At 37.2% G+C, this 26,394-nt stretch overlaps 1 protein-coding gene across 3 annotated transcripts in view; it reads left to right on the forward strand.

Moving 5' to 3' along the window:
• The first annotated feature begins 8,988 nt into the window (after nucleotides 1–8,988).
• LOC117992850 (U8-agatoxin-Ao1a-like) overlaps nucleotides 8,989–26,394 on the forward strand; it is a 51,834-nt gene continuing 34,428 nt past the window's right edge. For 2 of the 3 annotated variants that reach the window (XM_034980560.2, XM_069506317.1), the window contains exon 1: nucleotides 8,989–9,082. The gene's annotated coding sequence lies outside the window, so the exon portion shown is untranslated. Of the gene's footprint in view, nucleotides 9,198–26,394 lie in introns of all 3 variants that reach the window. The other variant, XM_069506316.1, reaches the window with a different exon arrangement.

Raw genomic sequence — 26,394 nt, forward strand, 5'->3', positions numbered from 1 at the left:
ATAGAAATAGGAGACTAACTTAGATATATCTATAATAGTATGTATATTTTCTATACTTAGTGCTACAGGAAAATCTAAACCTTTATTGATTGAGTTTCTGTGTTTAGACAGTTCATCATACAGTTTTACAGGACTTAGAACAGAAGGATGTAGAACATTAACTTTTGAAAACAAAATTGCGTTTATTACAGTATCGAGAAAATTTGAGATAGCTAGTAAAGAGCTTTCGATTATATTAACTAAGCTATTAAATCTAGTTAAATACATTAATTTTTCATTATCACTAGTAACATAAGACAGTATATCGTTTAATTTATTAATCTGAGAGTTTAACTTTATCTCATTTTGATTTAACCTAGAAATAGTAGAATTAAAAGTATTAATAGACGACTTAACTATATGAATATTATCTTTCATTAAATGAAATATCTCAGATTCAGATCTCTGACAAGAGCTAATTGCAGCATCATATTTTCGGGCATCTTCAGCATCTAAAGTGCCAAAGAAAAACTTAAGGATTTCACCACCAAATTCTAAAGATCTTTTGAATCTAGCAGGATTTTCGCTTGAGATAATATGAGATAGAGATTGAGCCTTGAGATAATTAGATTCTAGAAGTACTTCAATTGGACTAAAAACATTTTTGCAGCTAGAGTACTCTTCTGGTTGCAACTTAGCACAAACTAGAGAGGTTTTAACAATCAACCGGTCAACTTTGTCAAGCTGTGGTTCCAATGAGACGGTGTTGAGATGCGTGATTACTCTCCAATAATCATTGTAGAAATAAATTTTTGTAATGGGGTCGAAATATATTCCAGGGCTATGCGTTATGGGTGTAATCATTGGCTCAGACGAGACGTAGGAGAAAAATCTGAAAAGAATGATAAGCTTAAGTTACAGCGAGCTTAATTAAATTAGTATGATACTTAACATGTTTTCTATTTATTAATAAAGTAACATTATGTTTTCCATTTATTTTAACGATTTTGTAAGGGCCTTTCCATATTGGAGATAAGGCTTTACGAAGTCTGTGATGGTATTTTAAATATACCATGTCACCAACTTTATATTCTATGTTAGGATTAGAACTTGAATCATAGATTTGTTTTGAAGATTCTTTACTTGATCTAATATACTCTAAAGCTTTTTCGCGGCTTACTTTCATTCTATACTGAAGCGCACGGACATACTCGTGGTATGTAACATTATTATCTGTGTCGTAGAGAGAATTAGGAAGGGTTGGTTTCTGTCCAAACAGAAGTTCAAACGGAGTAAATTGAGTAGTAGTATGAGGAGTTGTATTATACGCGAGAACAGCTGTTGCTAGGTAGCAATGCCAATCATTTTGATTTTCGTTTACAAAGGATTTTAGGTATTCTTTAAGAGTAGCGTGGCTGCGTTCCAGCGCACCGTTAGTTTGGGGATGGTAAGGGCTAGAAAGTAAGGGTTTGATTTTGAAAATATCGGTAACTTGTTTAAACAGTTCTGATGTAAAAGTCATGGCTTGATCAGTAAGGATCATTTTAGGAATAGCGAATAAGGACATAAAGTGGACCAGATTACGGGCTACTTCTTCACTTGTTGAAGAAATCATAGGATAGACACATAGGAATTTGGTAAGATCATCTTGCAGAGTCAGTATGAACTTGAACTTTTGGAAACCTGCTTCAGGTAAGACACCAACTATGTCCAGAGCTAATCGTTCAAAAGGCTTTGTGCTCGTGGATGTAATAACCATAGGAGCTTTATTGCAGGCTCGTAAAGGTTTGTTAACTTGGCATAGTTTGCAAGACTTCACATAGCGTTCTATGTCAGTTCTCATTCCTTTCCAGTAGTATGAGGCTTTAATTCGACTATACATCCTATTCACACCAGGATGTCCTGCTATGGGAGTGTCGTGATTCTCTTTGAGAATTGTAGGAACTTCAGCTGGAGTTGGAAATATTATTTGATTTTTATAAATATGTATTTTGATATCAGTGTTATGAAATACGTAGGAAATCATATTATAAATTTTGGTATAGGATAATTTAGTAAAAGGTTCAGAGAAATCGGAGATAGCTATTTCATCAATGCTAGGGTGATGTGATATAAGTTCATCACGAAGCATCATCAAAGTGTCGTAAATGGAGCGAAAAGTTGTCTCATCGTAATGATGAACCTTGGTAAAAAGAAAATAATATGTTTTATTATTTTTTGTAACTGACCTTACCGAACATTGTTCACGTTCGGCTTCTAACAATGAAGCGGTGTCGGTTATCTGAGATAATAATTCCTCACAATGTGGCATTGAGTTGTCGAAATCTAGAGAAACGGGGCATGCAATAATTTTGCATTTGGAAAGATGTAAAGCTTGTGAGTGTTCTTCAATTTTTGTGTTAGAATCTGGTAAAGAGTTTGTAAGTTGTTTCTTAAAATATGCCTCGTAGGAAAGCTTAGTAAGATTATCTGTATTTATAGCATGAATTGGGATGCGAGACAGAGCGTCTGCATTTGAATTTAATTTTCCAGGTTTGTAAATAATCTCGTAATCGTATTCCTCAAGTTTGAGGCGCCAACGGACGAGTTTGGAACCAGGATCTTTGACGTTGAAGAGCCATACTAAGGGCCGATGATCTGTTACGATTTTGAATTTAGTGCCGTAGAGATATGGTCGGAAAGTTTTAACGGCGAATAAAATAGAAACTAACTCCTTTTCTGTGGTCGAGTAATTTCCTTCTTGTTTGTTTAAGGTTCTAGAAGCATAGGCTATTGGTTTGTCCTTGCCGATAGGGCCTTGAGATAGCACTGCGCCAACGGCGTAGTTGCTGGCGTCTGTGGTAACGATAAATGGTTGAGAAAAATCAGGGTATTGGAGAAGAGGAGCTGAGGTTAACTTTTCCTTTAGGAGGTTAAAAGCTTGGTCCTGTTCTATAGACCAATGAAAAGTGACATCCTTCTTGAGTAAAGATGTTAGAGGTTTTGTGATCTTGGAGAAATTGTCAATAAATCGGCGGTAATAACCAACGAGACCGAGGAATGATTTTACTTCTTTAGGATTTTTAGGAATTGGGAAATCACAGACTGATTTAATTTTTTCTGGGTTTGGAGAGACACCTTTATCCGTTATAATGTGACCTAGATAGGTGACTTCCTTTCTAAGGAATTCACATTTATCCGGTTGTAATTTGAGATTATAATCTCTGAAACGGTTGAATACCATTTTCAGTTTTTCACAATGTGATTTGAGATCTGCACTATAGATGATACAGTCATCTAAATAGACATAGCAATGTAAACCTTGAAGACCTGATAATACTGTGTTCATAAGACGTTGAAAAGTACTGGGAGCGTTCTTAAGTCCGAACGGCATCCTAGTGAATTCGTAGTGGCCTGTTGAACCATTTGTGTTGACTACAGTAAAGCCAGTTTTAGGTGCATCTGAAGGATTCAGCGGAATTTGATGGAAACCGGAGACTAAGTCCAGTGTGCTAAAATATTTGGAATGACCTAGTTGATCTAGGATATCTGTGATCAAGGGAATAGGATATACTTCGGATACAGTGACGTCATTGAGGCGGCGGTAGTCGATAACTATTCGCCATTTCTTTTTCCCGGATGCGTCCATTTTTTTGGGAACCACCCAAACGGGAGCATTCCATGGAGAGATAGACGGTTTAATAATTTTCTGTTGTAGCATTTTCTGGATTTGGGAATCGACTTCGTTTTTATGACATTCGGGAAAACGGTAAGATTTTACATTAATAGGAGAGCTATTACCCGTGTCAATAGAGTGTTGAATAGCGTTAGTATGAGTTAGAGTGTCTCCTTCGAGATAAAATATATCAGAGTATTCAGAACAGCACTCTAAGAGAACTTTTCTCTCCTCATCGTTAAGATGTGAGTGTCTTATAAGACTTAGAACACGATCGAGTCGATTTGATGAAGAATTAGAAACGTGGTTGACAATTTCGGGGGATTGAGACACTTGGCGTAGTTCAGAGAAGTCTATAGGAGTTAAATGAACCTTGAAGTCTTGGATTTCTATTTGAGATTCAGTGGTATTTAAAACAGAGACATTGACTTTATAATTAGGCTTCAAACTTACTATACAGTTTGCTATATATACACCTTCGGATATAGAGTGATCTAATATGAGTGCGTCTTTTAAATGACGTAACTCGAACTTGTCATTTGAGACAGTGCATTCAACAATAGTTTCGGAGCGAGCCGGTATTATATATCTAGGGCTCGAATAATGAATTGGTAAAGAGTAATTTGAGATAGTAAGGGATTTAGTATTATAATCGATATTAGTATGGAAAAAATGTAGAAAATCGGTACCTAAGATACCGTCTGATTCCAGATTCAGAGCGTCAGTTATGACGTGGAATTTAAAAGAAATGGTGTGGTCGTTTATAATAAGGTTAAGCACAACTGTTCCTAAAGTTTCGCTATAGGAATCCTTATCGTTTATGCCTTTGAGTTTTATAATTTCTTGAGACAATTGGGGCTCTGCTGGTAAACACGAGCGCTTAATAATGCTGACACTTGCGCCTGTGTCAACTAAGAAACAGAGAGGTTTTTTATTACATTCTATTTGTAAAAATGCATGAGGTAAGGACACCAACTTTTTCAGGGTGCTTGTTTCGAAGATCGGGACGTCTTTAAGAGGCAATGAGCTTTTGCTTGCGTTGCTTTGGGGGTCATTTTGAATGACTTTAGAGTTTGTAAGACTCAGTTGATCATTTGAAGGAAACTGAGGTTTAAACGATTTTGTAGTATAAGAGCTAGTATAAGAATTAGAATGAGATATAGTATTATTTGAGCAATCTTCTTTGGAATGCTTTGTATTCGATTTTGTAGGAATCAGTGAGGATTTAGGATAATATGATTCAGCGATATTTTGGCAGTCTTTTGGTGATTGCCGGGATATAAAAGATTTGGTATAAGATTCAGTGTGACTCGGACAATCATGTAGCGATTGCCGAGATATAAACGATTTGGGAGAATTAGTATAAAAGGATTTAGTAGTTCGAGTGCCATTTTGGATTGTTGATTTCGGCAGGCACGCATCCGAAATCAGTTTAAGTTTTTTGATTCAGGGACGTAACTATTCGTCACTTCATTTAAGGATTCAGAGTATTCATACATGTTAACATTAGCACTGTTACTATGAGAGGGACCCGACGGAGGGTGAGAGTTCATCCGACGCTGATTATTATTATATTGGCGCTTACGACATTCTGAGATAAGATGTCCTTTGTGTTTACAATAGGCACAGGTTTTGACGAAATTTGAGTCCTTTGATGAACTTTGACTTGTTTCTGCAGAATATTGAGGGTTAGCGGGAGGAATATGGAAAGATGATCTCTGTGTGAAATCGTGCTTTTTCTTAAAGCACTCTGAGAAACTATGATTGGTCTTCTTACATAAGGAACAAAATTTAGTTGGATGTTTTGGTTGAGTAATTTTTACAAGTTTGAAAATTTTTTCTTCTTCGACTGCTAGAGAAATTGCTTCATTAAGTGTCGAAGGGTTTCTGCAGCGGACAATATTAGAAATATTAGGGTTAAGACCTAATTGGAATAAGCTTAAGGCGAGTTCTTCCATAGCTGTGATTTTGCCTAGAAGGAGATTACGATCAGTGCATGAATTTTGAATATCAGCTTGAAGTCGAGTTAGGCATGCTTCGAGTCTGATAGAATATTGTGTCACACTTTCGGACTGGCCCTGTTTACAGTTTTGGAGATCAAGTAGCAGATGGGACGAGTGTTTTTTCTCGCCAAACGTGCTTTTTAAATATGATTTTAATTCATCCCAATTATTGAAATTTTTAAGGCTGCAGGCTAATTGAGCTTTGCCCTCAAGTTGGGAGATTATATATTTACATAAGATATTTTGCTGGTCGGGAGCAGCTAAACTAATTGCGTTATCGCAGTTAGTTAGGAACGCGGCAAGAGTTTCCCGATTCCCATCATAAGACCTTACGAATTTAGTGAGTATAGAGAGAGTCACTTTTGCGTCCGAACTTTCTGACTTTAAACTCATTTTTGATTACTGAAACTGAGATATGGAGAGAAAAAAAAAAGGATTTAAATTTAAAATACAGTACGAAAATATACAATTTAGACAATTTACGCTTTTTATACAAAATTAATATAAACTACTTACAGGATAACGGCAAACATCACGATTTATTTTTCACAAAAAGGTTTTCACTTTGATGTCACTGCACTGAAAGTTAAATTAGGTCGATGCGTTTGCGACACGTGAAGGCTTTGAACTGTACGGAATGCGTCTCGTATTTCACGCGGCGACGATATCGAGTAGGTTTCTGAAGATATTGAAGAAATTGTATTTCGTAATTTTGAAGGCTTAAAATTTATTTCACTGATGTTTTTGAGTGAGTCCAGGATATTCGCGTTCTTCGTGTGAGATGCGGGCTCAGTCTGGCAGGCTGAGACTTATCGTCGATCTTGAGTAGAACCGGTGCTTAGTGGTTGTGATGCGGGCTCAACCCTGGGGGCGAGGCTTATCGTCGATCACGACTGCGATGACCTCAGGATTCTTTGGATGCTAAGGGTCCTCTTGCGTGAACCTTCTTAGCATCCCACTTCTGACACCAATTGTTAGGAGGTCCGCTTCGACAGTCTTTTGAAAAAAAAAACCACAAGAAATGTCCAACGAATTTAATTTGGAAATTCACACACACGGAACTTTTACTTCACGCGAATACAGTAGTTTCAGTGTTAACTGCTTAATGTGGAAATGTGGACTGCCTCGCCGCCTCGCGGATTGTTCGCTTTATATAAATTGAAATGCTGAAGCAGCGAATTAACACGTCATGTTAAAATTATTAATTTATAACAGATCGTCAAAACAAAAATATAGAAAATCTGTAGCCATCTTTCGGGAAAAGTTCCGTTGCGATTGCTTTTTATGTCCTTAAATTACAAAATCACACCTGCGGTTAACCGTAGTGCGCTCTAGTTCTAAGAGCGATGTCAAAACTAATTTCAAATTCAATATCTTTAAAGGCGAGCAGACGCCGATAAGTTATGACTACTTTTATCAATGAAGACTCAGGGTGCTAAACAAGTTATTTTATTTACAGTAATTCGTCTTCACTTTATGGCTTTATACAGAATGTAACCAGTACTCTGGCAAAAACTAAGACAGGTGATAGTACTGATGATTACTTATATGATACCACAAAAAAACTCGAAAAATAAATTAAAAAATCCCATAATTTTATAAATACGATATATTGCAAATAAAACATCTGACTGACGCTAGAGGTCAACAAATGTTGCGTAAGTAGGCCACTCGGAGTCAGTACCGCGTCGTAGGTGAAGCATTGACCCGAGTTTTGCACGCTATACATTGCGGGTTTGAAAAATACTAAATCACTAAAATTACAAAATGAGGCAAATTATAGGTATTGGATTGTGTTTAGTTAGTATAACAATAACGCTAAGTTTTTGCTAGTGTCTGGTTACAGCCTGTATAACCTTCGAAAGTGCATGAATATGTTACTTTGACAACTTGGGGCATTGAGGTAATGCAGTTAGTGGCGAATTTTCGAATGTTGAGAAATTTGGCGACGTAAAGAATAAGCACTACTGTACACTCAGTAGTATGGCGATAAGTTGATTATGATGAACTACTTAAAGAGAAGTTAAGGGAAAGTTGACATAGTACACGGTCATCAAGTAGGGACAGTTCGCGGCCACTTTCTCAGCTGAACGAGTAACGAGGGCCATTCGTCTAAACTTGCTGTAGTGCTCTTGGAATTTTTCTCCGACGGGTGGTGGCGTAGATGAGGACTAATAACATTTTGTTGACAACCTGCGGTAGTGTGACAGAAATGGCACTGAAAAAACCACTACGAGCTGCTACAACCAAATTTTTATATGACTGCCCAAAATTAGGAGTGTAATTCTTTCAGGTTCATGTATGTTTGTAGGTATGTATGATAGTTTATTAAATCCACCATAACTACTAAATTTCTAAACAGATTTGGATGTATGTTATCGTTAGGGAATTTTTCTCCGACGGGCGGTGGCGTAGATGAGGGCTATAATAACATTTTGTTGACAACCTGCGGTGGTGTGACAGAGATGGCACTGAAAAACCACTACGAGCTGCTACAACCAAGTTTTTATATGACTGCCCAAAATTAGGAGTGTAATTCTTTTATGTGTATGTGGGTATGTTTTTTTTTTAAGAATATTAGCCAAGTGTATTATGCTGACTAATATTTCCCTTTCCCCTCCAACTAAGCGTAAAGCTTGTGTTAGGAGAGGTACGACAATAGTGCAACGGGTGGGGTTTGAACCGGCGACCTTCCGGATTTCAGTCCGCTCCTTTAGCCGTTGAGCTATCGAGGCTCTAAGTATGAGAGTTTCTTTAATCTACCATAACTCATAAAATGCCTGAACAGATTTGTATGTAGGGGGGTATCGTTAGAATTCTTACGTTAACCCGACTTGCTATAACTTTTTTGAAAAAAAAAACAATTATGGCGTAACACGTCGTTGTCGTCGTTATCAAGCAATAAATGGCTGTTGTAGGTCTTGCGCTTCTTGACTCCAGCGACTCCATGCGTCTACCCTAGTGACACCTTGTAGAAGATATTATGTCGGTTACTTGGATCTTCTACAAATCTCCTTATTTCTGATTTGATCACGTAGAGAAACTTCTCTCGTGAGTTCTGATCTGTATGTCAACATTGGCAACACGTACTGCTAATAAGTTCTTTAATAATAAGATCTTTCGTCAAAGGTTGCCTGGAAGAGATCGCTTTAGCGATAAGGCCGCCTTTGCATGCTACAGCTATTATATTAAGATCCTTGTATGTTTTTATTATCTTTACTTGTTGTGTGTAATAAAGTATAAATAAATAAATAAATCTTTATTTTATTATCATTCCAAATATAAGTTTTTTAGACAAACAGCTCTATACAGATCCGCCTACCGCCTTCGCGTTGGGGCTAGGGCGGACGTATAAGGGCGGACGCGGTGCCCCGGCGTTCACTCGTGACTCGACTCCCCTCCCGAACGGGGTGGCGTCGCACACGGAACGAGAACGACCGCGCGCGTACGTATTCAACAATTTTTACGTTCCATTTTTGAAAAAATTACGTTACGTCATACTTTCCGTCACGTAATTATTCAAATTGTTTTTTTTTTGAAGTGTTTTGTGCCAGATATCGGTGAGTTACGTGTTGGCGGTTCGTGTATGGAATTGTTCTTGTTGCTTTTACGTACTTGCGTACGTAATTTCTTTTGCGGGTTCTGGAGGTTATGGAGGATTTTTACGATTATACACACTAATTACGGATCCATTGCGATGCGAATAGTTTTTAAACGCGTTCAAACGCTTTAACTAATTTTGTTCATAAAATTTCGTATTGAAAACATATATTGTACGTACTTATTTCAATATTTTGTATAGGATTATGAGAGTAATTCTACATTATGATTCCGGCCTGACTAAGCCTACGTAAGACAGTAAGTTGAGGAGTAGGTAGGTAGGTACATACAGGACCTACTTCTAACAAATTACTAACATATTTTTTCAATATGCTCTATTTTTGTATTTGATAAAATACTAGCTGATGCCCGCGACTTCGTCTGCGTGGATTCAGGTTTTTATAAATCCCGTGGGAACTCTTTGATTTACAGGGATCCCATGGGCTCTCTTTTATTTTCCGGAATAAAAAGTAACCTATGTCCTTCCCCGGCATTTCAGCTATATTTATTATACCAAATTTCGTCAAAATATATTTGTTTTTTTTATATATTTTTATTGGTATTGTAAGTACCACATATTTTGCACGCCATACATAAATGGCAAAATGTGAAAGACACCATCCGTGTATGTACCATCATTTACTACTCACATTTGGCAAAAATAAATGTTTCCATTTCATTTCAAAAAGTCAAGTAGGTAGGTATACCTAGTTACCTATATTTTCACTCAATACACCTACTTTATATAACGGGTCCTAACCTCAAGTTTACCTAGTTAATTGAACATCATAGATTTGTAGCATCAGTATATAAAACTACTCAATAAATTAGTGAAATATCAATGATCACTTATTCCCTTGAGATGTTTCGAGTCATCACTATTGTCTCATAAGCTTTCATTTCTGAAGAAGCAACATAGGTACCTATCCCAAAAGAAAACATGACTGAAAAAGGTCTCATTTTTTGTTTATGTGCGACGTTATGAACTTGAAAAATGGCAGTAGCAACAATTTTACTGAGTGCATAGGTACTTAATATGTAAAATTAGAAATGTTTTCGGCATTATTTATTTTCGGCCTTTTGGCTTTTTTATTACATCCCGGCACTTTATCATAAATTTACATACAATAAATTCAAGTTAATTTTTTTGTCCTTGACGTCGGAACTTATGTTTAACTGTAAGTATTTTATATAAAATTCTAAGTCCTGACTGACTGACTTATAATATATCAATGCAAACCTAAATCGCTGGTCCTAGAGACATGGGAGGATGTGTTCTTTGTAAAGAGTAGGTATCCACTAAGAAAGGATTTTTCGAAATTGATATAATCGAATGATGATAATAGATAGTAGGTACCTACTGATAATGGATTTATCAAGTTTCTTTACAAAACTAATAGTGATTGGTCCTACTCCTATGTAGCAGATAAAATGTCTTACTCTTAGGTAACGGACTGCGCCATGCACAAATGAGTTCCGAATGGTAATATTGGTGATATTATTGTGTTCGTTAGTCTACTAATTTACCTCGCTTATTTTGGGTGTAAACCTAATTCCATTTTACCAAATATAATTATATCTACAATATTGTTCGTAGGAGTGATATATCATGAACACGTGTTGGACTCCCCGGAGGCGCATTCTGACATTGTTACCTACGGAAACGTAATACATTTATAATATTTGTGCCGTTTGGACACATTTCAGTATCATGTGTTACATATGATAAGGTAAAGATGTAATTACATAAATTGACATTGAACCCGATTTGGTGGAAAAGTTTTCTACCATGGAGAAATAAATAGGAATATACAACGCAAATATTATAAAACGAAAATCAAATTTTGTATATCAATATGCTTTCATCATCATCATCATCATCTTCAACTGATAGACGTTCACTGCTAGGCATAGATCTCTTATCGGGAGTTCCATACGCCACGATCTTGCGCGTCTGAATCCAGTGGCGTTGCGTCTCGATGGTTCACCTAGTAGAGGATCTTTCAAGGCTGCGTTTACCAGTGCGAGGTTGCCATTCTAAGACTTGGGATCCCAACCTCCATCAGTTTGCCAAACTATGTGCCCTACCAATGGCCACTTCAACTTCACAGCCCGTTGAGCTATGTCGGTAACTCTGGTAATATGATTTACTAAAAAAAAATCTTTTTAGGACTTTTATAGTTAGGTAGGTATTTAATTCGGTGACCATTCTTTGGAGCTAGAATGTACTTACTTATTTTTATACTATGCTTTTCTAAAAGTTTTAAAGTATCTTTCAAAAACGTTTTGTTACGTGTGTTAGTAGGTACACAAACTACACACAAACAAAACTATAATAAGAACTATTAAGTACCATGAATGTGAATAAAAGGAAGGATTTGAAAGAAAAATTAGATGAATAAAATTTTACGACTGTTGGCCAAGTTACAACGTAAATAGTAAGAAGAAAGACTGATGAGAATAGTAAGAAGAGCATGATAAATATTCGAAGTTAACTTTACAGTCCAAATCAAATCTCTTCCATTTCGCTGGCTTTGACAAGTTGAGGGGATAAAAAAAAGGCCGTGTTTTCAAAGAATTCTAATAAATCCTAGATATCGCTGCAAAGTCGTTCCAAAAGAAAGTAGGTAGGTATGTCATGCGAATAACTGGCAAAATACAGCGAATAACAAAACATAGAAGCGTTATAGCGTAACGAATAATCTACCGTGGTGGGCTGAACATATTAATATTAGGTATACTCTACCGCACGCATATTCAGATTTCGACGTTAAGTCCGGAATCGAACTCCCGACCTGCCGAATAGGAGGCGGACCACTAGGCTATCACAGCTTAATTGCTTACCTACTGAGAATTTTCCCTAAGCGCTACTATAATAGGTGATTGCGGAACAATAAGGATCACTGCAGATACCAGAGGTCCAATCGTACCTAATCTAATCCATCTTGAGCAATGTTCCAATTAAAATTTCAAGTTAACCGATACTGTAATATGGTCTGTAATACTGGGACCTAAGGTTTAATCTCGAACAGATAGATAAGATTACTTGTTTCGATATAATAATCCTTCCCCCGACGCAGAACGTGTTTCGATATGGACACTAATTCTTAAGGATTACTTGATACTTATTACCGAACTTCTAGCGTTTTCAGTGGAATAGATCTTCAGTAAATTAGTTTAAAGAGACTAGAGTAAAAGTAAAAGGTACAAAGTGAGAATTTATATGGGATAGAATATGAATACGTAGAGGTATTGATAGCATATGAAATTTTACCCAACTGCACTTGAAAGATGAATCAATCACCGGGGGAAAAATAAAATTCTTTAATTTTTTTTAAATAAAATGACCACAAAATCAGCTAGGTATATAGTTTAAAAAGAAGCAATTTTTTTTTGAATCTGAACTGGTATGATCAGTACCCATATGATAATAATGTGAAAGTGTGTTAGTTTGTTTGTTTTTCAATCACGTCGCAACGGAGCAACGGATCGATGTGATTTTTTGCATGGGTATAGTTAAAGACCTGGAGAGTGACATATATACTACTTTTTATCCCGGGAAATCAAAGAGTTCCCACGGGATTTTTAAAAATCTAAATCCACACGTATGAAGTCGCGAGCATCAGCTAGTTTATCGTGTGAAAGGCATGAACTTCGAGCATTTATAGTAAACCTATGGTGTATTTATTAGTTGTCTTGTCACACATGTAAGCAATAAGAGAAACAACACAAATAGTATATACCTAGTACGCGACAGGTCGAGATGGCAATCGGGGTATGAGACGGGATAATGCTCCGCACACCTGCACGTCACGCGCACTCGCCCGCACCGGGTGAGCACGGGTCTGTGCCGGTGTGCCATATTTACTTGTCGCGTACTATATTATGTTCTCTGACATCATAATAAAATTACCAATGACATATTATATTTATACCTAGTTAAGTTTTTGTTTGTGAACATTTTGTTTCATGATCTTTGTTTGTACAGCCATTCTTGGCACACATTTTATTACATTTAAACATTAAAATCACTTAAAAAGTCCACCCAATTGAAATATATAACCGTTTTAAGCAAAGCAAAAGTTACCGAGGATTGTTTCTATAAAACGAAACAAAGCCCAAATTATTCCTAACCAACACTTGAAGCGAGTGTTGTTGACGCAAGTAAGCACTCTTAAGACTTATGAGTCATAATCGTAAAGTGTCGGTGGGGTGTGTAGAGTGTAGATGTATGGCGCTGAATATTTTAGGCGAGTCTTTGAGGCTTCTTTGGAGAATTTACTAATTTTGAGGCAGACACAAACTCGGAATTGCTTTATGAAATTCCGTAGGAAAGTGCCTAGTTTCTTTAAGGTCACATTGGCACCAAAGTAAAACAAGTATTGTGTGTTCTGTGAAGTGTATGCGTAGTGTGTTTCATACGAACTCCAAAATACACCAAAGGGTTTAATAAAAACCGCCATACCCCTCTCAGGCTAGCTCGTTATCATCTAAGACTACTTCATCACTACCACCAAATGAGATTGCAGTCAAGAGCTAACTTGTTTTTGAATAAAAACATAAAGAAACGAACGTAGTTTGATTGATTCTCTTTTGAATTAAACTCAATGTAATTTTGTCTGTAGTTTGCTAGATTTTCGGTAAAATATTTAGTTTCGAAGGTCCACAAGATTTACATGCAAATATTTGAATTTCCTGCTTTCTAAGCTGCTGTCAGAGTTTCCTGCCCTTCCGGCTTCCTGTTTTCTGCCATCGTATAATTTAATACCTTCAAGGCAAGAGTGAATAGGCGTTTTTTACGCAAGCGCGCTCCAATCTAGAACCATATTGCTTTTTATTAAGCATGATTGTCGTCAAGCGCAAGCCAAAAACGTGCAAGTTGCAATTAAAAAAGTGTAACTTTAAAACTCTTTTTTTCACGGAAATCTAGGAAACTACAGTCGCGCACACAGACAGACACTGACAATGGAACTCTTGCAGGACACATAGCAGCACATATGCTACTTTTATCGCGATGCTGCATATGCTTATTTCCCGCGAGAGTTCTAAATAATACCTAGGTATATTCACGCCGAAGAACTCTCAGACATCTCCTAGTGAATAAGATGAAAAAAACTTTTATCAGCCCGCACATTAAAGCACATAAAATCCGCTATTTTGTTTTTTTAAGAATTTTAATTTCGTAGTGACACTCGCGCCAACAAGACGAAACTAATGACGCACATAAAATCGGTTGAGCCGTTCTGTAGTTACAAGCGGACATAGGAACACACAGATCAAACACATAACCCTCCTTTGGGCTTTGCCGCAATTGAGCAATAAGTTGATTACATGTTTACTTTTTACGCAAAAATATTAAGGCTGTGATGAACTAATAGAGATACGGTTCAACGAAAAAAGAGTATAACCGGCCAAGTGCGAGTCAGACTCGCGCATTGAGGGTTCCGTATACAATCGTATTTTATCGACTTTTTGCACTATAAATCAAAAACTATTATTTACCTTCATAAAAACTCCCCCCCCCCCCCCCCCCCCCCCATGGGATAACCCACTTGATATTGCAATCTTACTTTGAAAGTCGAAAATAGCAATATTTCTTTTTGAACACATTTTCATTTTTTTGCTGTGATGTAACCACAAATTCACCCTGAAGGTTTCTTGTCAGACAGACAGACGGACAGATAGACAACAAAGTGATCCTATAAGGGTTCCGTTTTTCCTTTTGAGGTACGGAACCCTAAAAAGTCTAAAGATAACTTTGGGCAGTTTGTTTCTCATATTTTAGTAACGATAGGCCGAAAAACCCCATATTGGACAAGGGTTGGTGATCTCATTCGCTGATAAGTAAAAAAGTCTTAAAGGCGTGTATTTATGTAAGAAAACCCTTTTTCCACTAAGAACCTATTCTATTTCTTCTGTAAGAGTTTGAAATAATAGCTACTTTCTTTTCTTTCTTATTATATTTTATTCATATTTTTCATCCATCCATCCTTTTACTGATTTTGATCAACGTTATCCATTATATTATTATTGTAAATTTAAAAACCCTTAATTTAACATGCTTTTTAATGCGGATGCCATTTACTAACTTTACATACTAACTTTTCTCAAATATACTGGTAATTGCTATTACCAAAGTTTCCGTTAGGTAGTCCTCAAAACTCTATACCTAGGTATTCTAACAATCATCATCTTTAACCTATCGCCGGCTCACTACTGAGCACGGGTCTCCTCGCAGGGTGTGAAGGGTTTGGCCTTAGTCCACCATGATGGCAAAGTGCGGATTGGCAGACTTCACACGCCTCTGAGAATATTATTAAAAACTCTCAGGCATGTAGGTTCTCTCGTTGAGTTTTCCTTCACCTTAAAGCAAGTGATATTCAATTGCTTAAAAATAAAATGGGCATGAATTCGAAAAGTTAGTGGTGTCTGGGATCGAACCCCCAACCCCCCGAATTGGAGGCCGACGTCTTAGCCGCTATAAACGCTAAATTAGGTATCTAATAGATAGAATAAACTAGTTATTTAGGAAGCTACATATTTTCTTAAATAACTTCTAGGCAAATGCGCGCCAACATAGATTTGCCAAGTGCGTGTCGGACTCGCACACGAAGGGTTCCGTACCATCGGTACTATAAGTACCCATATAGACGCATATTATAAAGGCGAAAGAGTGTTTGTTTGTTTGGTTTGTTGATTTGTCCTTCAATCAACGGAGCAACGGATCAACGTGATTTTTTTGCAGGGGTATAGATAAAGACCTGGAGAGTGTCATAGGCAAACCAACAAACAAACACACATTTGCATTTATAACAAGTACTGGTATAATGAGGTTACTGATTCTATAAAACCCCCAAGATTTCAAATACTAATCACCCACTTTACCGTTCCGCTCTCTCTATATTAATTCTACACGCTAAAATGAACTAAAAGTGCCCCAAGGCCCAAACTATATTGAATCAAGTGCGTGCGTCGCAAATCTCTAGGGCCTTCATAAAGGAAAGTTATCGCAAGAAGTAAAAACTGTTCGTGAAAGCATCTGCTACTGGCCTTGTAATTTATTATCCCAGGGTCAAAAGTATCCCAAACCTTGAGCGATAAAAAAAGTTCGTTTGCTATTTTTTTTAAACTAATGTAAACCAAATTGCATGTCGGACTCACGTACGAAAGGCTCCGTAGATTATGTAGATACTCTTTAATTTTTTTGTATTTATATGGCGGTCATTTTTATAATTTGTTGTGAAATATCTCAGATAGACAGACAGCGGAGGCTTAGTAGTAAGGTCCCATTGGAACCCTTCGGGGTACGGAACCCTAATAAAAGAAAAATAATGACCTATCTCGCAGTGTTTTCACAATGTGTGTGTGTGTGTGACTTTTCACATTTTCAAATTTTAGTAGACGCTTTAGAAACGTGTTAAAGTAATCTGTGATTGCTAAGTTCCTTGCCAGCTCAGTAGAATCTATTTTCCGAACTTGTGGTAAGTAGTGGTTTAAAAGCTTCAATTTTGTATACATTTTTTCGTTTATGTTTTTGCTTCTCTAGTAGGTAAAACGACATCTCCTGGTTACAGTTACACACCAATTCTCTCAAGTTCCAGCAAAATATCATGCAAACGGGCTAGATTTGCATATTATACGTGAAATTTAATTAAACTTTTCTTGCAGAATCACTTCGGAAAACACATTTTAGCTTGATTGTGTAAATGGAAATGAAGTTTGGGTGACGATTGTGTGAGGAATGAAAATTTGTTTTAACAGACCCATTTCTGTGATAGCAGCTGGTTCATTAAGATCGGGGAACTGATATTATGTGATAAGCCTTACTGCCTTTTTACTGCAGACTAACCCTCTAACAAATAAACCTGGAATAGCGGTGGAATCTTTCTCTGTCATCAGTAATTTGACATTTGAAGGAAAAAGACAAAACAGAGTATAACAGCTATTCCACCGCTATTCCAGGTTTATTTGTTAGAGGGTAAAAGTCGACTAATTGTAGTCGGTATAAGAGCGGACTATAGGATATACAAAGAGTAGTAGATACAGTTGCTTTAGATAAAAAGAGCTCTGGATGGCAGTCTTTTCTCATACTGTGCGGAAAACTTAAGATTGAAATAGAAATCTTTAAATCTAAATATATAAAAGGAAAAAGTGACTGACTGACTGACTGACTGATCCATCAACGCACAGCTTAAACTACTGGACGGGTCGGACTGAAATTTGGCAAGCAGATTACTATTATATATGACGTAGGCATTCGCTTAGAAAGGATTTTTGAAAATTCAACCCACAAGGGGGGGAAATAGGCATTTGAAATTTGTGTAATCCACGCAGACAAAGTCGCGTGCATAAGCTAGTAGAAACATAAACGGAAAAGGAAAGATTTTTCATTCAAATAAAGTGCTTTACAAGTGCTTTTGAATCTTCACAAATATTTGACGTGCTTTTTAATTTAATCGATAATTCAATATGGTTATAATACTTACGTGGATTATACGTATTTTCACATTAAAGACATTATTTAATAATCACTAAGAAATAATACCTATCTTTATTTTGGACATACCTACACCTAGGCAACATTTCAACCTAGTTTGTTGATAGAAAAAATAACTAACAAACTTAATAGAAATAGCATGAAAACTCGGGTTGATACCCTTTGAGTTAAAAGCTGAAGTTTAATCATTAAGGTGCCGGTTGCCCTAAATACTGTTTATCTCACCGCTATAAACGATCTTATTTTCACTTTTTGGGGTCTCTTTGATCTCATGCCTTTTTGTTGGCAAAAACACTTTTTCATAATGAAATAATTAAGACGTGTTATTAGAGTGACGTTGGGAAAAGTATTAGCAAATTATTAAGACACGGCACTTTATCAGAGTATCTAATGACTGAGACTTCAGCCTCCTAATCGAAGATCGGGGGATCATCCTTATTAAGCAATCACATAATTCTTTCTTTAACAGCGAAAGAAAATGTCGTGGGAAAACCTTCATGCCTTAAAGTTCTACATAATGTTCTCCAAGGTGTGTGAAGTTTGCCAACTTAGCTTGACCAGCGTGGTAGACTATGGCCTAAACCCTTCTCATTATGAGCGGGGACCCATACTCAGTAGGTGGCCGGAGATGGATTAAAATGATGATGATGACAAACAAGCAATAAAAACTCTCTATCCGTGTTAAAACAAAAATATTGTAATCCCGATATGAATCATTTGACGAAATCGACCCTTTTTTAAACAAAACGGATTTTCCGGATGACACTCGTAAGTAATTATGATGGATATAATGATGATGATGGAGTCACCTTGTGCCGATGTAGTGCCGTAAACAAGACCACGGGCTGAAACTTGAAAGCCCTTATTGTTTAAAACAAGGGTATTCAATTTGCTTCATTACGAGTCATGAACTGTAAACAATTTGGGGTTCTATAAATCATCATCATCATCATCATCATCATCATCAACCGATAGACGTCCGTTGCTAGACATAGGTCTCTTGTAGGGACTTCCAAACGCCACGGTCTTGCGCTGCCTGAATCCAGCGGCTCCCTACGACTCGCTTGATGTCGTCCGTCACTCTAGCATAGGTAGACTAAAAAATGGTTTAAGCCTTTTGGTACCCTATCAGTGTCTCCCTTAAGATTTCAAAAAGTAAAACATTTCAAAACTTTATAAACCTAAGTTGCTTTGTGAATTTCAAGTATAATACGCGACAGGTCGAGATGGCAATCGAGGTATGATGCGAGGCATACCGCGCACATAGTCTCCCGCACTGTGCGGGCGCGCGGTGCATCCCCACCCCGACTGCCATCTTGACCTGTCGCGCACTATACATACTACATCCACAACCTTAATTTTCTTTAGCCTATAGGTATGTGAGAATAGAGGTCTCAAGGCACACGAGTAGATATATAGACTATCTACTCGTGTGCTCAAGGTGCTGGAGTAGTAATGGTTATATATTATGGTAATCAACCTGTGGCATACATGAAGAAATTAACAGACGGACGAGCAAATTGCAAATTCATCCAAGTAAGACAGAGACCTTGCTTCGCTCAGTCTATAACCAAATCTTAAATCTAACTCAATTCCAATCTAACCCAACCTAGATGTTAGCTGGAAACGGAATGCACTAAAGTTTTAGTCGAGTTATACCGTAAGTCAAACCGCGTTCCGAATGAATTTATCGTACCAATTGGCTTTCGCTTCGTACGATGCTTGTCGCTGAAACTACAAGCTATTTGCATTTTAGCTAATTTAGCTCGCTAAATTGAGTTGTAAAGTTAGGCTATAAGTTAGGTAGATAAATAATCATACTAATATTATAAAGAGGTAGTTTGTAAGTTTGTTTGTAGGGGGCAATCTCTGGAGGTACTGAACCGATTTTGAAAATTCTTTCAGTAGAAAGCTACATTATTTCTGAGTGACATAAGCTATGTCTTATTTTCAAAATATTTGAGATCCCTACGAAAATTGAAATAAGCTACTAGTGCGAAGCCGGGGCGGGTCGCTTGTAGAGAAATAAATAGCATGCTATGTTTGAACATTTTACCCTCCCTGAGATAAAACGCCGTCATAGCCTAGTGCTTAAGACGTCTCGTCGGCCTCCTTCCGTCCGGTGTCGAGGTCTGGGATTCGATCCCGGCCACACACTTCTAACTATCTGGAGTTATGTGTGTTTAAACAATTATAAAATATATCACTTGCTTTAACGGTGCAGGAAAACATCGTGAGAAAATCTGCATAACTAAGAGTTCTCCATGATTGAAAGAGTAGGGTTACGACTTTTGTTTGTTATTTTTACTGAGCACGGACTAGAAAATAGATTTTCATGACTCCATTGTAAAAGGATCATCTTACATTTCCATACTAAGTGCACTTATCTACAATAAAAATTGGTTCGACCTGAAAGCTGATTTATGTATGGCAAGCGCGGGGAAGAGGGCGGGGAATGCTTATCCAGTATCCACTATCTATCAAAGGCCACTCGTAAAACATAATAAACTGTGATCCATCTTGTCATACGTCCATTTTATGCGTCATTTACAGGACGCTGCCTATAATGGCCGAATACAATAGTTGCGAAAATAAAATCCATAGGGTCGATTCACATTGACAGCGAATTGAGGCAAAAACTACCATATTGTCCACAAGAATGGGTAGTGTTTCGAGGAGTTTTTTGGCCTTATTCCACCCCCCTTTTTCCACAACCACATCGCACGCCACCGTAAGCAATTTCACCCTCACCACTTGGTTGGCCGGTGCACTTGACCACCCATTGCGCAAGATTTGAAAGTTCAACCCCTATAAAGACGTAGAAAAGGGGGTTTGAAATTTGTGTAGTCCACGCGGACGAAGTCGCGAGCATAAGCAATAGAACACCGCATTGTCAAATGTTGTTGCTCTAGTGTAAAACAGCCTTTAGGATTTATTTGAAAAAATCACAGATATAACAAAAGAAATATTTCACTTCAGAGCAAACTGGAATGGTGTTTTGTTTCAAAGCGTATTTTTCAATGAAAATTTTTCTTTTCCCCTCGCTGCTTATTTGACTTCAAATTGTCTGGAAATGTTGTAATTCTTTGAATTCCGCCGTTCCCGATCATTCGTTTAAACTTTACATGTATATTGAAGAATCAACATCATCATGAACAAGCCATCGCTGGCTCACTACAGAGCACGGGTGTCCTCTCAGTGTGAGAAGGGTTTGGCCATAGTCCACCACTCTGGCAAAGTGCGGATTGGCAGACTTCACACACCTTTGAGAACACTCCTGAACCTCACGATGTTTTCCGTCACCGTTATTAGCGAGTGATATTAAATTTTTATTAATATATTTTTGAAAGCTTTGTACAGCTTTTAATAAGTTTAAATTACAAAAAGATAATAGGTCAATGCTATAAAATAGAAAAGGAATTGGCTAAAGCTATCTCAGCTAGATGTGTCTACAGTAAAAGGCCTAAATATATCTCTTGATGCCCATTGCGTGACGTACAGTCGTATTCAAAGGTCTCTCGGGAAATTATGTAACATTATGGTTGCTCCTTATTCCGTCACAAAAAGTTGAGCTACAATAAAGAAAAATATTTATTCAATCTCTTGCAGAATATATAAAAAACAAGTCATAAAATAAGATTTCTTCTTTATCTGCTTATTATTTTACCCAAAAAAGTTAATATGTCGCACGTTTAACAATGTAGTGCCTGAATTCAAAAATAGTTATTGCAATGAATAGAGATTTTACCCGACTACGAAGAGCTATGACTCAAATCTCCATAATATAATTATACACATTCGATTATATCATTGGCTTCGTTAGCTGGCCATTCCTTATTATGGCATAGCCAGCTATGCCATAATAAGGAATCTTTATATAACTTTAATCAAATCACCATAATTATTTATTAAAGATTAAAATGGGTTAAAGCAAGGACAATTTTATTATAGTTTATAGAGCTTGTTTCGAATTTATAGAAGTTACGCGTTTCCGGTTTTCCTTACGATTTATTTACCAGATGGTACCAAAACCAATTTTCATTTTGAACAATAAATATTGACAGCGGCTGCTGACACGACCTGATCCTTATAGTAATCAAATTTGAACTCTGTGCTACTAGAATTAAAATCGGAATTTAAGCCTCTTGGGAGGGCCAATAAATTTCTCCTCGGAAATCTTTCTTGGGTAGACCCTTTTTGCCGTCAGCAACAATCTGAATTGGTGTCCCTAAACGATTTGAGTATTTGTTTTGAACTTCAGGTTCATTACAATTGAGACAGTCAAGATTTCCGCCTTGTGTTACGATCTATGTTTTCTGATTTTAGGTAGGTTTATTTTGTCTTTTACGGTTGAAAATTGATCCGTGGTTGCACCTAGATAGTTTTAGCCACCTGAATCCAGCTGGCCCCCAACGACTTATCTTATCTGATGTCGTCTGTCCACCTAGTGGAGGATCTTCCAACACTGCGCTTTCCGGTGCGAGGTCCCCATTCTAGCACCTTGGGATCCCAACGTCTATCTTTTTTTCGAATTATGTGCCCTGACCATTGTCACTTCAGCTTCGCAACCCTCTGAGCTATGTCGGTTACTCTAGGTATGAAAAGTATTCAAAATATATAAAAGGAAAAGGTATCGGGCTGACATTTAACACGCACATAGCTATTATGACGTATAGACATCCGCTAAGAAAGGATTTTTGAAAAGTCAACCTCCAAGGGGGTAAAATAGGGGTTTGAAATTTGTGAAGTCCACGCGGACGAAGTCGCGGAAACAAGCTAGTAGTGTATAAAGATAATGAGAATAAGTTACTGGTTTGACCATACTTCAAAGCAAAGTTGAATTGAAGTCGTGTGAACTCAAATTCAAATATACTGAAGCGAGTAAACTTTGATTGGACATAACTGTAGGTCTAGATTGGACATTGCAGTCAGCCAAATTATTGATCTAGTGTTTTGAAATTTCCAATTTCGTGTGGCTAAATGAGAAAATGGCTGCTAGGTTGTACTAGTAATTTTAGTTTCGAAAACAGAATTGGATTTTTTAAGAAGATTTTATGTTTTTCTTAGGTTTAACTTGAAAAGTAAAGTCGAGCGATAGCCTAGTGGTTAGGGGGGCCGTCTTCTAGTTGGAGGTTGGGGGTTCGGTCCCGGGTAACCTCTAACTTTTTGGAACTATGCAAAGTTTTTCAAAGTTTGTACAAAACCGATGAAAAACTAACATTGCTCGTTCGTACACAATAATCGTTGAAAAACATTTCTACATTTTTTATTTACTATTTTATTGCAAGTGAGTCTCGTGTACATCGTAGCATACAGTTTATTTCCTACGTGATTAATTAAAAATATTTATTTTCTGTGACGTCAATTAACAACCCAGTGTAAGGAAGCTTCAGATGTGGGACGTGCTACCCCAGCAGTCATTAATCAGAGCTTGCATTGTATAGCACAGTATGCATGTATACTTTATGGTACAGTATTCTAGCTTGTCAGCGTGGCGGCACTGAAGGATTTACTGCTTCTCGCACATTAATTAAATCTTCAATCTAATAGCCAGTCCAGTACTAGTCGGTACATTAATCAAAAACGTGTTAGCATAAACGTGAATTTTGTAACTGCATTAGAAAAAAAGTTTTTCAATTAATACGTCGCTTTAAGGAATTGACTTGAAGGAATTGATTTGAAGGAATCACGCAGCAATTCTAATTAGGCCTTGTAAATCAAATTTTCACAAAATTCATCAAACCGTCCCAAATCCAAATCCCAATACCTTCCACATTCGACTTCACAAAAATACAATACCATTTCAACTCAGGTTAACAATTATTATTTTTAGATTTTAGTGATAATAAAGCGTTTTCCGAGACACAGGAATTAATTAGTTCATCACGTTGTAAGCCTAAGCGTCTATTAAACAAAGCAGCTGTCTTCCCGCCATTGAAACGCTGTCAGTCTGACGAGGCATTATAGTCGTCAGACATGGGTTGTGCTTTTGTCACTCGGTTCCCCACATGCCCCTATTTCACGCGTCACGCTTATAAAGGGGCCTTTAGGGATGATTAAATGCACTTTACATTGTTTATGAATCCTTAATGCTAACCACCTATGATTTGACTATGAGTAAGGTACAGTACCATTTAAACTCAGATTAAAGTTTCTTATTTTTACATGTTAGTGACAATAACAGGAGCTTAAAGTGCTCTCCGATGCGAGTAAATTAACTAGTTCTCATTGAAAGCCTACATTAACTAAGTGTCGTTAAATAGAGCAAATGTCTTCCCGCCATTGAAACGCTGTCAGTCAAACGAGACACTACAATTCTGTTTTTGTCACTCGGTTTCCCACATGTGCCCGTTTCACGCGTCACGCATAAATGGGCCGTTAGGGATGATTAAATGCACTTTACATTGTTTGGTAATCTTTTATGCTAACCAACCTTCATCCAACACTGTACAAAATAACAGCTTTTCAAACGGAATATATTTTAGTTAGGCAATAAAATAAAGCGAAATAACAGCGTTTCAAATGGTATGAGTTTTAGTTAGGCAATAAAATATATGGACCTGACATCAAAGGTTTTTAATGGACAGGCAAAATAAATAGAGTATGCCATTTGACTTTGGAACGTGACTATTTTTTTAAAAAAAATTTGTTAATCATCATCGTCATCATCCACCCATTGACGGCTCACTACTGAGTACGAGTCTCCTCTCACAATAAGAAGGTTTTGGCCGTAGTCTACCATGCTAAACAAACTCATATAAACGGTTAATTTCATATATTACTCCATGAAATTAACCGCATATTTTCTTCCAAGGTAAGGGACCCTCGATGTACGAGTTTGACTCGTAATTGTCCACTTTTTTATACCAAAGCAAAGCTGAAAACACTTTATTTCTAAAAGCTTTTCCTGTTTACAGTTGCACTGTGGTTATAGTAACGTCCTGTGTACATTGTCAGGTCTTTGTTTAAACGTTATGTGTTTAAACTCGCTGCAACTGCGCTTGGAATATTAAACGTTGCAATTGTTAAAGTTTGTAAAAGTTTTTTTTTTAAATAATATTAGCCATGTTAAATGACTTCCCCTTTCCTCTCCAACTAAGCGTAATGCTTGTGCTAGGAGTATAGGTACGACAATAGTCGACCTTTCGGTTTTCAGTCCACTCGCCTTTACCCGTTGAGCTATTGAGGCTCATAGTTATCTATAAAGTGAGGCATTTAGCTCGGCTGTCACGTGTCGCTTTATTAAATGGTATTTACTATTGTAGAAAAAATATAAAACTGGTCAAGTGCGAGTCAGAATCGCACTTGAAATGGCTTTGTACCATCATCGTACAAGATTTCATTGGTTTTAGAAAAGATAAACGGATCCTTTATACGAACACTTTGTTTTTGACAAAAGTTTTCTACATTTCATAATAAGAAACATACATGTGTATATATGTGTGCAAACCAGACCACTTAAGCGAATTAAAATTCGTTTGTGAGCCCTCGTCTATACCTACTATTATAAGTCGATGCATACTAATTACTAACCCTATAGATTAAAGCCGTTTTGCGGAACATCAGCCGTCTTTAATGACACCTCTCTGGGGACTACTAAAAAATTTACTCATCTACTCGTTTGGCATGCTGTGCGCCGTTTGGCAAAACTAATGCATATTTTGTACACCAGGGGATTTAAGCGTTTATTGTTGCCAAACTAACCACTTACCATAATTTTCACGTATCTAGTTAACCCGTTGCCCGTTGAATATTAGTTGTTACGAGTACCTACATTGGTGTTAGTGATCCTATCAACAAAGTGATTCTAGAAGGGTTCCTTTTTTCCTTTTGAGGTACGGAACCCTAAAAAGGTTTTAAGCATTGCTAAATCCAAAGATCTCTACATTATAAACAGTGTCCGAAATAAACCCAAAGGCCAAAATGCTTATTCACCTTAAACCTCGTAAACTGTGAGGAAAACCAATAAATCACTCATTTAGCACCTCCACTATCAAGATAAAGAATGACATGCAAGGCCCCAATCAAGGCAGGGTTCAATCAAATCGACCTCTTTGTTCTAGAGCTAGACAATAGGATTGATGACGACTGACTAGCCATCAGAGATACTATTGAGGCGTTTAAGATAGGAAACAGCTTTATACTAGCCATAGCCAAGTCTCGAAGATTACGTTAAGCCCCGGTTTTTTATATCGCTGCCCATATAATAAACTAGCTGATGCCCGCGACTTCGTACGCGTGGATTTAGGTTTTCAAAAATCCCGTGAAAATTCTTTGGTTTCCCGGGCTATAAAGTAGCCTATGTATGTAGCCTACTCTCCAGGTCTTTATCTATACCCATGCAAAAAATCACGTCAATCCATTGCACCGTTGCGACGTGATTGAAGGACAAACCAACAAACAAACACACTTTCGCATTTATAATAAGGGTACTGATTAAGCTTTTGGTTCACTGTATATCATGCAACGGTGTCACTTTCGCCATACTTCCGCAAATCCATTTTTCATCTTAAAAGCTCGGACAGCCCAGTTGTTGACGGCTTGCCATCAATCTCTGTTATGAAGAACAAAGGATCCATTCGATTGGATCCTTTTCAGTTCACTGAGGCCGCTTCATCTTGTTAAGTTGTATTAGCAGGATTATTAATTATATCCTAATC

Source organism: Maniola hyperantus, chromosome 22 (genome assembly GCF_902806685.2).
Source record: "Maniola hyperantus chromosome 22, iAphHyp1.2, whole genome shotgun sequence".
Classification (NCBI taxonomy): domain Eukaryota; kingdom Metazoa; phylum Arthropoda; class Insecta; order Lepidoptera; family Nymphalidae; genus Maniola; species Maniola hyperantus.